We start from the raw sequence: 13,569 nt of genomic DNA, 5'->3' as shown, positions 1-13,569 counted from the left end.
CTCAAACAGCAGCAGCAACAAAAAACCCCCAAAACATAGAAATCAAAAAGAATAGGAACACTGAACTCTGGTCTTAATCAGTGTACTAACTCTTTGGTAATGGAAAAGAAAGAAGCACCTGGTTGCATGAAGTACTTCCGGAATCCCTAATGGTGAAGGAATGTTCTTTCCCGAACCGCTCCCAATAATAAGAATGGGAGCGTTCTACAGCTTATAGGAAATCAAAAGGAAATGAGAGAAACCAGTTAGAGCAAAGTTGAAGAAGTATTTAAACATACCCAGGAAGTGGAATAGTGTTATAGCCTAGTTTTAACCCTTGCGCCTCATTTCTGTTTTGTATGTACCGCTCAGGCCCCCCCCCCACTTCACTTCCTATCTTTCTAGGTTAAGTTTCAATTTCCTGAAAAAGTTGTAAAAGTCTTAGGTATCAGTTTCCTATAACCCCCTCCCCTGCCCCTCATCCAGCTATCTGTGATAAAATGTGCTGTTCTTTAAGAGATGCTTAACTTTGGGGCTGGGGATTTAGCTCAGCAGCATAAGCACCTGCCTTGCAAGCAGGCAGTCGTGAGTTCGATCCCTGGTACCGATAAAAATGAAAAAGTCCAAAAAAAAAAAAAGAAATTCAAGGAAATTACAGGAAGCTCTGTAAGGCCTGGATGCTATCTAACTGGGTCAAAGTTCACAGCATTCCCCTGGTTTTCGGCTTTAAAACCCAACCTTTCTAGCTGTAAGGTGCGCAGTCTCCAAATTGGCTACCAGAGGCTTTGTCACCAGGCCTGGCCTAAAGTAAAGCCTTTGCTCCTCAAATTTTAATTTCTTGCTTCCTTGGGTTTTATTCCACGGTCTGAGCTATCACAATAGTTGGCAGGGTAACCAAGCTGCCTTTCTCATGTCTCTGGCAAGGAGACTGGGCACTCTGAATCAGTGCTGTAAGAGGGGCACAGAGCTGTGCGGCCTTGCTGCCCTCTTAAGGGTCATGGCTCACATTCCTAAACAAGAGACAGGTTAATGAGGGAGGCACAGCAAATTGCCATGACTGAAGCCTCATGCAGCATGGAGTTCCCACCGTGGAAGACCCAAACAGCAGAGAAATCTGCTGTTCACACGTTTAGCTTTGCTGAAGCATGGACATGAGACAGAGATTGGACATGGCTTGAGCTGATGAAGACAAACTGAGGGCCCATGAAGCCTGTCTGTGGTGACTGTCCTTGGTCTCTCTGTGTGGCACTACTGCATTCTGAGCACCAGACTGTGCCACACTGGAATGAGCTAGAATCAAGATTTTCAAAGAAGAAAAGGTATTGTAAAGTTTTATGGCTTCTTTTGAGGGAGAAAAGTGGGAGGAGACAACAGGAGAGGGGCGGGTCAGAGAGGCCTTCCAACATCCTTCAGTCCAAGGTACCCAGCTAGCTGTAGGATACTGCTCTCAAGTCCAAAACACAAACAATAAAAACATAACAGGAGTAACACTGGAACTTTAAGGATCTAGTAGCTATATTAAAAATGTAGAAAGAGATGGGAGATATGTCAGTGGTAGAGTAAAACCTCGGTTTCAACTCCCAGCAAACCCTACCTCCATACACGCAATGACTGCACAAATTTAAAAAGGTAAAAAGATATACAGGTAAAACAAACTTTGATAATACATTTAACCAATTTTTTTCATATATTATATCAACATGTAATTAATAAAAAATATTTTATTTGCTTTTTGTACTGTCTTCAAATTCTAGTGTGTATTTTACACATGAATCATCTCAATTCAGATGCTAAATTTTCATTGGTAATGCTTGATCAGTATTTGAATTTTATAAAGTTTATAGTCTTAAAATGTATAACCAGCCAGGTATGGGGGCTCATGTCTGTAATTTCAGTTACTTGGGAGGCTAAAACAGGAAGATTGAAAGTTTGAGGCCCTCCTGGACCTTAGCTCAGAATAAAAACTAAAAACTGCTGAAGAGCTGAGACTATCTCAGTGGTAGAGTATCCTGGGTTCAATACTCAGTACTGAAAAAAAAAATACTGGAAAGCTTTCTAACCTGAATTCAATGCCAGAACATAATTTTCCTTCAACATTCATTAGCATATTAACAAAACAATTTCTTCTTTTTTAGGAAAATTGACTTATTTTGAAAAAAACACATCAGCTTCAAGATTATGTTATTTCAAATTAATTCCATATGCTTTTCTTTCAACTCTGTTACATTAACATCACAAAGGAGCAATTCTAGACCTAGCATGACTGCCACAGCCACGAACTTCCTTTGTCATGACTTTGTCACCCTTCCTTTTCTCCAGGGGGAGCGGGTACTGGTTTCCCCCAGTTGCACACGGATGTTTCCTCTCCTGCTCCATTGAGTTTCTTCTTGGTCATGGCAATCCTGTCACCTCCCTCCTTCTCAGGATAACCAAATAGTTACTTGCAAGCTCAGCTTCCTGTCCACCATATAGTTCTTTAGCAGGAAGTCAGTGGGGTGAGAAGTTGGAATTGTAAAAGCCGTGGTTGGTTCATTTTCTAAACATGATATAAGACGAAGAGATTAAAATCGCCAGCTGAACTAATGTGACTTAAGCGAAAGATAAAATCAACTGTGCTGCTCTGTAGCACACTGAAGCCAGCCTTAGTTAAGGACAATCCTGTGACACAGGCCAGTAGAGAACATTAAATGCAGATTGCAGCCAGTCTATTTTTCAGAAATCTTTGACTCAGAGAACAGGTTAAAGTTTGACTGGGTTTACTTTGTTTATTTAACCTCAAAGAAACTTCCACATGGTTAGCTCTGGATTGTTGTCCATGCGGTGTATCAGAAAGCCAATGTTTGGTGTGTGCTCCTCTGTCCCCCTGCCTGGTCCTATGCCAACAAAGATGAGACGCAGTTTACAAAATGCTAGACTGAATGGAAAGTAGGTATCCTTGGAGATTATTTCAGGGTCTGGACAACAAACTTTTACTATCATGACACAGAGGGAGCTGGTCAGTTACCTACCTGCACGAGTCCCTGTATTTCCACATCCCTGAGTTCCCACAGCTCTCAAAAGAAGTCATCCTTCATATCACAGTCCTCCCCGCTGAGGCTCCTAACATGCTGCTTTTCTATCACGAAGAATGAAATCCTAACCCGTGACTCCCAAGTGCCAAAGTGAGTGCATTTTGTACTCTCATAACCAGTACCGCATGTCCAAATTAAGTTTTCCAGTGACTGATTTTAGGAGTGAGGCGGGAGTGGAAGGAAGGAGAGTTTTTCTAATAAATCAACCTTAGCTCAGATCTTTGTGTAGCTTGCACTTTGCTCTGTGGGTTTTCAATTCTGTTGCACTGTTCACTCTTCGCCTGTTCTACTAATGTCCCTGAGCACCTGCCTCAGTCCTGGTGGTGTGCAGGGCCAGGCAAAACCAAGACATGTAAGTGTCCTGCTGCACTCAGAGTCCCATGACAGAAACAATTTCTAGAAAGGGAGTAAACTGTTCAGGGATTATGATACATGCCAAGAGGGAGGCGAGCAGATGAAAGGATGGAGCTGAGTTGGGGCAGGGACAATGACGAGGCCTCCCAAGAAGGTGACTCCCAAATCCTGAGCAAGTCCTCCAGCTTGGCGTGGATTGTGTGCTAGGCAGAGTTGAACAACAGAGTCAGGTGTCCAAGCAGCAGCAGGGAGATTGATGTGAGGAAAAGATGCTTAAAGTGAGCTTGTAACAGCTCTGCCCCAAGCGTCCAGATGCATGGGGCCCACACTCGGCCTCTAAATGGAAACCACATGCATAACCCATGAAGTTTTGGAAAAAGCCATTTTTCTCAGCAAATAATTTTTATCTTTTTGAGAAATAGCTTCTGGATTTCTCCCAGGCTCTGGTGGCCTTGAAAACCTGGTCATTGAAAACTAAGTAGCCCAATAGTTCACAGAAAAGTGTGATCACACTTGGGCAGTCAAGAAACGGGACATGGCCATCAGGGGCCCTCATTCCAGGGAGATCCCGCTGAGTGGGTCCCCAAGCACAGATGGGCAGCGTGAGCATGTGTCTCAGGCTCTTGGGCACCTGCTGCCCCTGTGCTTTCCCTGCAGCCTGAGGAAGCTGGAGTCCTTTCTGAGCATGTGGTGTGCTTGAGCTTCCCCTTGTGTGATGTGTACTCCAGGCTACCAACCTTCATTACAGGCTCCTGAAGCGCAGTGGGAGCTGGTAAGAAGCCCTACCCCCATATCACCATGAACTTGTAGAATATTAATGTAAGACAGCAGAGATACCACACATGTCCAGCTGGGCGCAGGCACAGGAGCTTTAGATACATAACCCTACAAAATTCAAAACAAAGGTTCCATGTAGTCTGGCATGTCTCCCAAAGGCCCTTGTGTTGAAAGGTTAGTTCCTAGCTTGGCACCATTGGGAGGTGATAGAATCTTTAAGAGGTGAGGCCTTGTAGCAGAAAGTAAAGTCATGGTGGATTTGTTCTGAAGGTGGGTTGTAAGACCCAGACCCCTCTCCTTTCTGTCTTTTGAGTCCCAGCTTCGAGGTGAGCAGCTTCCTCTGTCAGGTGAGTTCAGCACCCCTTGTCAAATTCTGTGCCACCACAGATCTAAATTGGTCACAGACTGAACTCTCCATAACTGGGAGCCAAAAGAAACCTTTTCTTCTTTTTAAGTTATATCAAATATTTTGCTGGAGTAAGGAGAGCTAACACATTTCCCAATCAGCTCAAGTGCTACATGGGGAAAGGAACATGGGAGCATGGGATGGGTTCAGTTTGAAATTCCTCTACCTTTTTGGGCCTGCTTAGTGAGAGAGGGTTGTTATAGCTGTATTGGCTCCTGGGAGGCCATAACAAAGTCTTCCAAATAGGTAGGTTAGGCAATTTCTATGGCTTAGTTCTAAAGGGTCCCCCATGTGCTCTTCAGATGTAAGGTTTTTGGAAAGTGATTGGACCATGGGGGTACTATCAGGACATTAATACATTGATGAATGTATAGCTGCCTGTGCTGTTCAGAGGTAGGGCCTGGCTGGATGTGTGTCACTGGGGTGTGACCTGAAGGGTGTATTGTTGACCCCGTTCCTCTCTTATTTCTTTGTTTCCTGTCACTGTTGGTTGAGCAACTTCCCTCTGCAAGGCCTATCCGTGATGCTGTTTTGTGCCTTGGAGCCAGCCTACCATGAACTGAATCCTCTCTGAGCCAAATAAATTGAAGGTTTCAGGTATTTTGTCCCAATGACACAAGAACTGAGTGATATGGCAACTAACGTACTTTTTCACAGTTCTGAGGGTTGGAATCCCAACCTCAGGGTGTTAGCAGTGTGATTTCTCTGGAGGTCTCTCTTCTTGATTTGCAGATGGTGTCTTCTTCCCATGTCTCCTCATACCATCTTCCTTCTGTACATATCTGTCTCTTTGCCCCAATTTCCCTTTTTATGAGGACCCCAGTCATTTTGGATTAGGAACCACTATCCAAATAACGTCACCTTCACATGGTGACTTCAGTAAAGGCCCTGTCTCTAAATACAGCCATATTCTAAGGTCCAGGGAGCTAGAACTTCAAAGGGAGACATCTTGGGGGAGGGAGATGGGGACACAATTGGCTTGTAACAGTAGTTATCTAGACTCCCTCCCTGGGTCTGATTATAATTTCCTTCTTCCCTCTCATGATCATGTTATGTAGAGTACGCTTGCAGTCAGCTGTCCATATTGCTCATGGTTTTCATGCGATCATTCTGAACCAAACTGGAAGGGCATGATCGACCCAAGTTGCACACAGAGGCTGTTGAGATGACAGGCTTTATCTCAGGGGGGATTGTTGCTCTCACTATTTGTAACAAGTAGCTGTGTTATGTTAGGAGGGGTGTGGAATTGGAACTGCAGCTGTCATTGCAACATTGGAAGCTAATGGTAGGACCTAGAAGGCTATGTAGAGATCTGAATGGCTGCGTCATGGGCTGCATTGGGTAAATAGGTAGGTTTTTTCTTCTCCTGATATTCGAAAACTGGAATCTATATTTCTTAGATGTCCTTAAAACCCCAAATTCCATTTGGAGCATCTGTTTCCATGATGTTGTAAGAGAGAGGCAGCCGATACAGGGGCGACATCTTTCTGCCAGCACCGAACCCAGGAATGGCATTGTGCTGGGTGCTAGAGCAGCCAAAGCCCAGCAGGTGAGTGCTGAGTGGTGCATACAGCCCTGTGGGCTGGTCTCTCTGGTGAAGGTGTCCATGGTCATGTATCACCTAGACCTGACTTTTTTGCTATCTGAAATTTCTGCAGGTTATATACCATTCTTTTATAAATTTCTTTTCTGTTTGAACTTGCAAGAGTCATTTCCTTTTTTACATAAATCCTGACCAATGTACCAGAGTGGCACAATCCAGGGGCCATAAATGTCTCTAATCTTCTGCTTTCCATTGCAGTAGCCTCCAGCCTCATGAGGGAACTGAACATTTAGAAGGTTGCTGTGTGGCCATGGACTGAAATGTGCATTGTTTTTCAATAAGTGATTTAAATATTAATATCCAAGAGTGGGTATCATGTGGGTAGCACTGCACTAGAATGTGAGTTTTTGGTTGGGTGACCCTGGAGAAAGTTAGCTATGGACAATGCCATTGGGTTTCCAGGGCTCTTGAAGATCAAGAGCTACTGTGGGTCTTTCAAGTAGAGTGATGAAGTCTCTTCACAGTTGTGGTCTGTAAGGTGGAATATGTTGAGAGAGGTACCACACACCAAGAGGACCAGGCAAGACTATCTCATAGTTGCCAGGTGAGGCTGATGGAGGCAGAGGTGAGTGGCAGATAGTGGGATGAAGAAGCCAGCTTCAGGAACAGTGAGGGGGGCACCTCAAGATTTGATAGCGAGTATCTCTTAGTAGGCCTTTAAAAGAGTGGCCTGTTGGAAGCCAAGACTGGGGTAAAGACAGTAGATTTGGGGTTGCAGAGCCAGGGTGAGATGCTCGTGGCACATCCATGGGGTACTTTGCAGCACATGGTGGATGCCAAATCAAGGGCCAGGTCCAGGTGGACACAACACTTTATTGTTTCAAGTCACAGAACTCAGAGCTGCACCTTGCATTGCAGAGCAGGTTGGGTGAGGTATACCAATGCTTGGCTTCCCACCAGGCACACTGGAGAGTTTCTCAGAAGTTCCCTGAGGCTTTGGTTCACAGTCCCTTCACAGTGAAGAGCCCTTTGTGAATTAGGCTTTTCCCGCTGACCTATTATATTAAATTTTGTCTAATAAATTTAAGTAACTTATTTGCTCCTCTAAAGGAGATAGTTTACTTTTCTCCTGTATGTGAGATAATCAATATTAATATATTGGGTTCCTAAACCAACCAAACTGAGTCCCGCTGTTTCTACTCATACAAGTTTACTGTGGTGTGTGGATTATTTGCATCAACTTCCCCCAGCATTGACATTCAGGCTCCTTATTCTGGTTTGAGCTCCACGTGGCAATCACTTGCAAAGATCTGTGGGAACCAGAGGCTGGATCCTGGGTGGGCAGTGTCCTCTGAGATGCTCTATCCAGCACAGCGCCCTTGTTGAGTATGGTAAGGCGATCAGTGACAGAAGACCTGCCAATGGCTTTAATGCGCGCAGCTCTGGATGCTCAAGGGCCTTTCTGAGGACGTGGACCTCTCGCCCTCTAGTGGCAGTTTGTAACAATTGCAAACACACAGAACTATGGACACAATGGAAGAAAATCAACCTGTCTATTCAACAAGGCCACACTCATCTACTGAAGACATAGAGGTTCATTTAGGGTTTTGGATAGCCACATCCCCAGTGGGCGCCGAACACAGAGCTCATGCACCCCCGTTTACTGGGCTACCTGTTCGTGTTATAGCTCTGAGCCTGAGGGGATTCTTTGAGGTGTGGGGCGAAGTTTGTAGAGAAGGCAGATGCAAATGGTAAGGTAGCTGCCCTCACACACAAGGTCCCTTAAGCAAAATGAGGTACTCAAATTGGTTTCTAAACACCATTCCCACAGCTGTGGGAGTTAGGTTTCTGCTGTTTTCTACCTTTAAGTTTGCACTACTAAAGTAATTAGAAAAAGAGATGGATAGAAGGAGAAAAGAGATTAAGCATGTGGTGGGATCAGTGGAAGTGCAGTTTACAAACTCTTAGCCAAGATTCTAGGACCATCTATATTTCAGAATTCAAAATGTTCTGGATTTTAAAAGGTGAAATAATGTAAATTTATACATAGCATAAGAAGGTGTGTCTTGTCTGGGGTGTATCTTATAACCCTGCAACAAATATTTCTGCACCTAAGATAGTTAGGGTATTTAGAGGCCATTGGTGTTCTCCCTATGTTAAGGCCTTGCTTTTTTGGTCGCCGTGAGTGGATCTCTGAGCTGCAGAGCTACTGGAAATACACGTAAGAGATTATAACCCTGAACTGTAAACCTGCTCTGAGAAGATCACAGAAGCAGAGGAGAGGCATACACGGTGTCATGGTTTATGTTTGTGTCCCCCAGGCCTCATGAGTTTGCATTGTTCATATGTGATGGTTGATTGTATAGTGCTTGGATTGATGGTGTCAGTGCTCCACCCACACAGGGGTGGAGCCAGGATGTGATGTAATGGCAGGAAGAAGGTGTGTTTTTCTCTTTGCTGGTTCGAGTTTGCTGTTTGTGGCCGCCATGAACTGCAGCCCAGCCATGCCCACCTGTCTTGGAGCCAACTGAGTGTGGACTGAAACCTCCAAAAGCTGTAAGAAATAAAGCTTTCCTTTCCCAACTTGGGCATCAGGTATTTTGTCTCAGCGAGGAGCATAAAGTAACTAAGACACACGGCCTCAGGGTTGCATGGTGACCCCTGCTGGGAGGCAGCTAGAGCACTGGAGGTATCACTTGGAATATGCTTGGAATTACACTGCCTTATGCAGCACTGCTTTAGCCTGTGCTTTAGGAGAAAGTTTGGGAAATATATGTTGACTAGCTGGCCAAATAAAGATTCTATGAAGCATATTAAATATCCAAACTATTCTGGGTTCTGCCTTTCTCCCACTGTGGCACAGGTGTTCTGGAGTGAAGAGCACATTGCCAGCCTGCTTGCTGGAAGTGCTATGTAGAAGCACAAGGGAATCCTTTTTCTTGTCTTGCTTGTCTTGAACCCCGGATCTCCTGCATGCTAAGCAAGTGCTTTTTCACTGAGCTACACTCCCAATCATTTTTAAATTTTATTTTGATATAGGGTTTCCATAAGTTGCCTGGGTAGCCTTGAACTGACTATTATTCTGTCCCAGTTCCCAGAGACAGCAACCCAGCTTGATTTTGTAAATTTTTGAATAATAGCATCATTCCCAGCTTGGCCAAATCTCTTCTGAGAAAGTTAGTTCATTAGCTAACGGAAGGCACAGGATCTCAGAGTACTGATAGTTGGTATCGGGTGACTCGGGGACACTCTAGAACACGCATCTGAGTTTAGTACAACCTGGGCAGAAAGTGCAGAATCAGGTGGTAAAGAGCACAGGTAAGCTGGAGAGAACTGCAGAACTCCCAAGCGGAGCCTGCCTTGAGGATACTCAACCAAGAAGGGTTGGCTCTGGTTGTTGATCATTACCAATCTAGAATCTACTCATGTGGCTTCACGACCCAGAAAACCTAGATTTCCTAAGAAGGCTGGTGGAGACCTGGATGATTCTCTGCTGGTCACAGTATGAATCTGAGGACCTCCTAGCCTCTGACTGCCTTTTGTCTGAGACATCAAGCAGGGAAGTTTTGAGAACAAAACTCATTATATTATCATTATTCATGGAAGTTTACAAATTAAACTTTGGCTGCTTTTCATACTGAATTCTTTTAGATTGAGGTTCCTGTAATTTTGGAATTCTTTGGAGGTATTTTAGATTTCACTGGGAATATTCTTATGTTGTTATTGAAATTAAGGCTCTAAAATATGTTTTAAATTTATGTGAAGAGCTTAATTCTGATCTTAATCTTTTTTTTTTAAAGAAATTCTTTTCTTCTGACAGCATTCTTATGTTTTTATCTGCTATTTAGGACAGAAAAACAAAACCTACTAGCCCAAGTTTGCCTAACCATAACTCTTAAGTCTATCGTTTTAAATAACAAAGAAACAGAGTCTAGAAGCCTTCAAGTTTTATAATCTTTCCTTATGCCAAAGTTCCTAACCCTGCCATGAAATCTGCATACAAACACAGAACCCTGGATTGCCTGATGAGCAGAGAATTTCACACATCCTTCAGGTTATGAACAAAAACACAGGAAAACACTTAAATTACACTCAGGGTCAGCAAAGTTGTGTCTAATAAGTTTAAACTGTAGTGTAATTTAGATTTGACTTTTTTGCTTAAACTCAGGTGTGATGATATCTTAAAGATTGTTCCTAAGCCATTTTCTGCATCAGAGCGATATGTCGAACACAACCAAACTGAACATATATCATATAAGAATATCTTTTATTTCACATTATTTTAATGTTTTATCATTTCTTTTTAAGACGAGACTTTCATAGTGTTGCTCATATTGGCCTTAAACTCCTGTGCTCCACAAATTCCTGCCGAGCTGCTGACTACAGGTGGAGGCTAGTGTGCCAGGCTTCCTTTTGATTGTAGACACTTAGAAGCAGCCACTAATGGGATGAGAGGAGTAGGGAAAGCCATACAGGTGGAAAGCAGTAGACTCAGACCTTGATCTGCTTTTTGACAATCACAGCAGCCCTTCCCACCCCACTCCATAAGGCATTCTTGTCACAATTGCCAGTTTCTTACCGAAGAAAGCTCTAAAATGTATGCTATCATTGACCAAGGTAATTCTGTGTATTGTACTTGTTTTTTTTTTCTCTCTCTCTCTCTCTTCCCATGCTGGAATATTTGTACTTCCTGAGAGCTGGACTCAGGCCCAGGTTCAGGGACTAAGGTTGAAGACCCCACACTAGGGCTGCAGAACTACGAGCAAGCCTGGGCTCTGTAACCTTAGAAGTTGTGTGTCAGGTTGGATCCTCTTTTGGAGATGAGATTTGTTTATTTCACCTAGATATTCATGGGATGATGCAAGGGAAGATGCAAGGGCTTGCAGGATCCTGAAATTGTTTAACTCAGGAGCTTTTGCTCAGTGGCCCTGAGGCTCCTGTCAAATGAAGAGTCAGGGTCCTGCAGCCCCCTGCAAACCTGGCTTCCTGTCAGCAGACACTGTGCAGACTTGAATGGGCATTTTTTGGGACAAGTTGAGTGTCTGAGCTTTGAGGAAACAAGTGGCATTCTGAGTAAAAGGTGAACGGAGGACTTTAAGTCCTGTAAGAGACTGGTATTTATATTCTTCAACACCTTTGAGATGGAGACTTAAGCTAATGTCTCTGTAGGACATGGGTAACAGCACAGCACAGACTTACTTTCCTCTCTAGGCCTCAGTGGATGCTTGGGTAGCACTCCGTTCAGCAGTTGCGGACAATGGTAACAAGCCTGAGCCATTTACTACAGGGAGGCAAATCTCTATGCTGTCTTGCATTCCACAGCAAGAATACACAGTTACTTTGGTTCTAAACTAGCTTTCCAGGGGCATCTGTAGAGCGGACAGCCAGGGAGGACAGAGGAGTCTCCTCTGGGAAAGGGAAGGTCACCTTTGTCCAGTGTAATAAGGACTGGAGAGGTGGCAGATGGGTCTGCTGGCAGCAGTGTGTAACATCCACCCAGGCCCTTCCCTTCCCCTGTGCATAAGCTGCAGGGGCCAAAGGCACCAAGGAGCACACAGCACTTGCTAAGTGCTGAGATCTCTGACCGGGGGCTCTGGCTTGCTCCCAGCATCATGAGTCTAGGGTGGAGACTTGTCAACTTCCAATTTGGGCACAGTCCAAGCCTGTAAGTTCTTCCACCCTTCCTTCCTCTGGCCAAAACCACACAGAAGCTGAGTGCTAGAAGCAATGTGGTGGGTAGGAATGCTGCTAGCCCATGTCACTGGAACCTATATGTGACTCAGAGAAATTCAGGTCACTGATTAGCTGATTTTAAAATATGGAGTCTTCTGGTTAAAGCAGACAGCAAGATAGCTGCTGTTTTGAATGATGCTGCATTTAGGGTAGAGTTTAACAAATTTTAAAATCCTTAACCTTAGACCTTGTGCTTTTCTGTTCATTTCCTTATCTTTCTTTTTCTTTTCTTTTCTTTTTTTTTTTTAATCGGTACCGGGGATCGAACTCATAACCACGTGCTTGCAAGGCAGGTGCTTATGCCGCTGAGCTAAATTCCCAGCCCATTACTGTTTTTTGTTTTGTTTTGTTTTGTCTTCTTTTTTATCGGTACCGGGGATCGAACTCACGACCATGTGCTTGCAAGGCAGACGCTTATGCTGCTGAGCTAAATCCCCAGCCCCTGCCTTTCTTTTTCATTTGTTTGTAATATGTATAAATTCTTGTGTGCAGCCTCTAAGAAGTGAATGCGGAGAGTACCTTGGACTGTCTCTGCGCCAGTGTAATTGCAGGACCTCAAGGTGGGTGAGGCAGTAGGGGAGGGAGCTGAGTGACAGGCTGTGAGGAGGATTCAGCCTGCTGTTAGTGGGTCTGGAGGAGGAGCAGGTGAGAACTGTCTGGGGTTTCTGCACTACAAAACAGGAAGACAATGAAGTTTTTTTGATATCAGAGAATTGAGGGAATTACTGAGGCAAAAGAAAATAATAGGACATACAGATAGCTTTTCAATTTATGTTTTTAGGTGGCATTCTGCTAGCATCTACTGGGAGTGGTACGAGGCAGGATTTCTTATGCATTTATTATTTGTCCTCAAATTCCCTCATTAGTCCTCAAGCTTCTGCCCATACAGAGGCATAAGAGTTCAGGAGGAGCCTTCCTGTGCACATAACATTAAGCAAAGGAGTCTGTTGTGTGCATCTGTGGTGTGTAAGGTGGAATGTGTGTGTTACTTGGTGGAATGTGCTGGTTAAGAACTTAAAAATGGGAAGAAGAAATTAGGCTGGAGAACCAGAGACCAATAGAGGTTTGTTTTCTTTCATATTAAGAAAGGAAGGGCCTGTGAGACCAGCTGGTGAAGCCCTGAAGACATACAAAGGACACTGTCACTGACAGTCACCTCTTGGTCACTGCCACAAGATGACTGAGGGCTGTCTCCTTCCAGCACATCTGTCCCATCACTGTTGAGCTCCTCACACGAGGGCAGGTCACACAGAGTACACTCAAATGCACACACATGTATGCATATTCACACATACACTAGCATACTCTTACATACATACTATATATATGCACGTACTTATTCTTATAAATTTACTCATGCTCATACCTCTACACATATGAATAAACATGCAAACATGTGTACACTTGTACATATTATGTGTACACTCTCAAGTGTGTACACATTTATACATGCACTTGTGCATCATGTACTCATGTGTGCAAGAACTCACACAACCACAGTTTGGAGTGACTAGGATACTGTGCATCTCCACATGAGATACAGACACACACACACACACACACACACACACACACACACACACACAAACACAGAGATATGTCTGGACTTATGAGAGGCTGCCCACCTCCCTGTGAGATGTCATGCGGTATAGCAGAGGTTCACAGTGGCTGGTAAACAGAAGAATAAAAAGGTTATCCTTGGACTG

General features: G+C 44.1%; 1 protein-coding gene across 1 annotated transcript in view; it reads right to left on the bottom strand.

Annotated features, from left to right (window-relative positions):
• Mpc1 (mitochondrial pyruvate carrier 1) overlaps positions 1-13,569 on the bottom strand; it is a 506,120-nt gene that overhangs the window by 42,058 nt on the left and 450,493 nt on the right. The window lies entirely within an intron of this gene.

The sequence above is a fragment of the Cavia porcellus genome, unplaced genomic scaffold (assembly GCF_034190915.1).
Source record: "Cavia porcellus strain 051 isolate PalLab524CR breed Dunkin Hartley unplaced genomic scaffold, mCavPor4.1 scaffold_22, whole genome shotgun sequence".
In the NCBI taxonomy this organism is placed as follows: domain Eukaryota; kingdom Metazoa; phylum Chordata; class Mammalia; order Rodentia; family Caviidae; genus Cavia; species Cavia porcellus.
The sequence above is the reverse complement of the archived record's forward strand: the minus strand, read 5'-3'. Positions and strand labels throughout refer to the sequence as shown.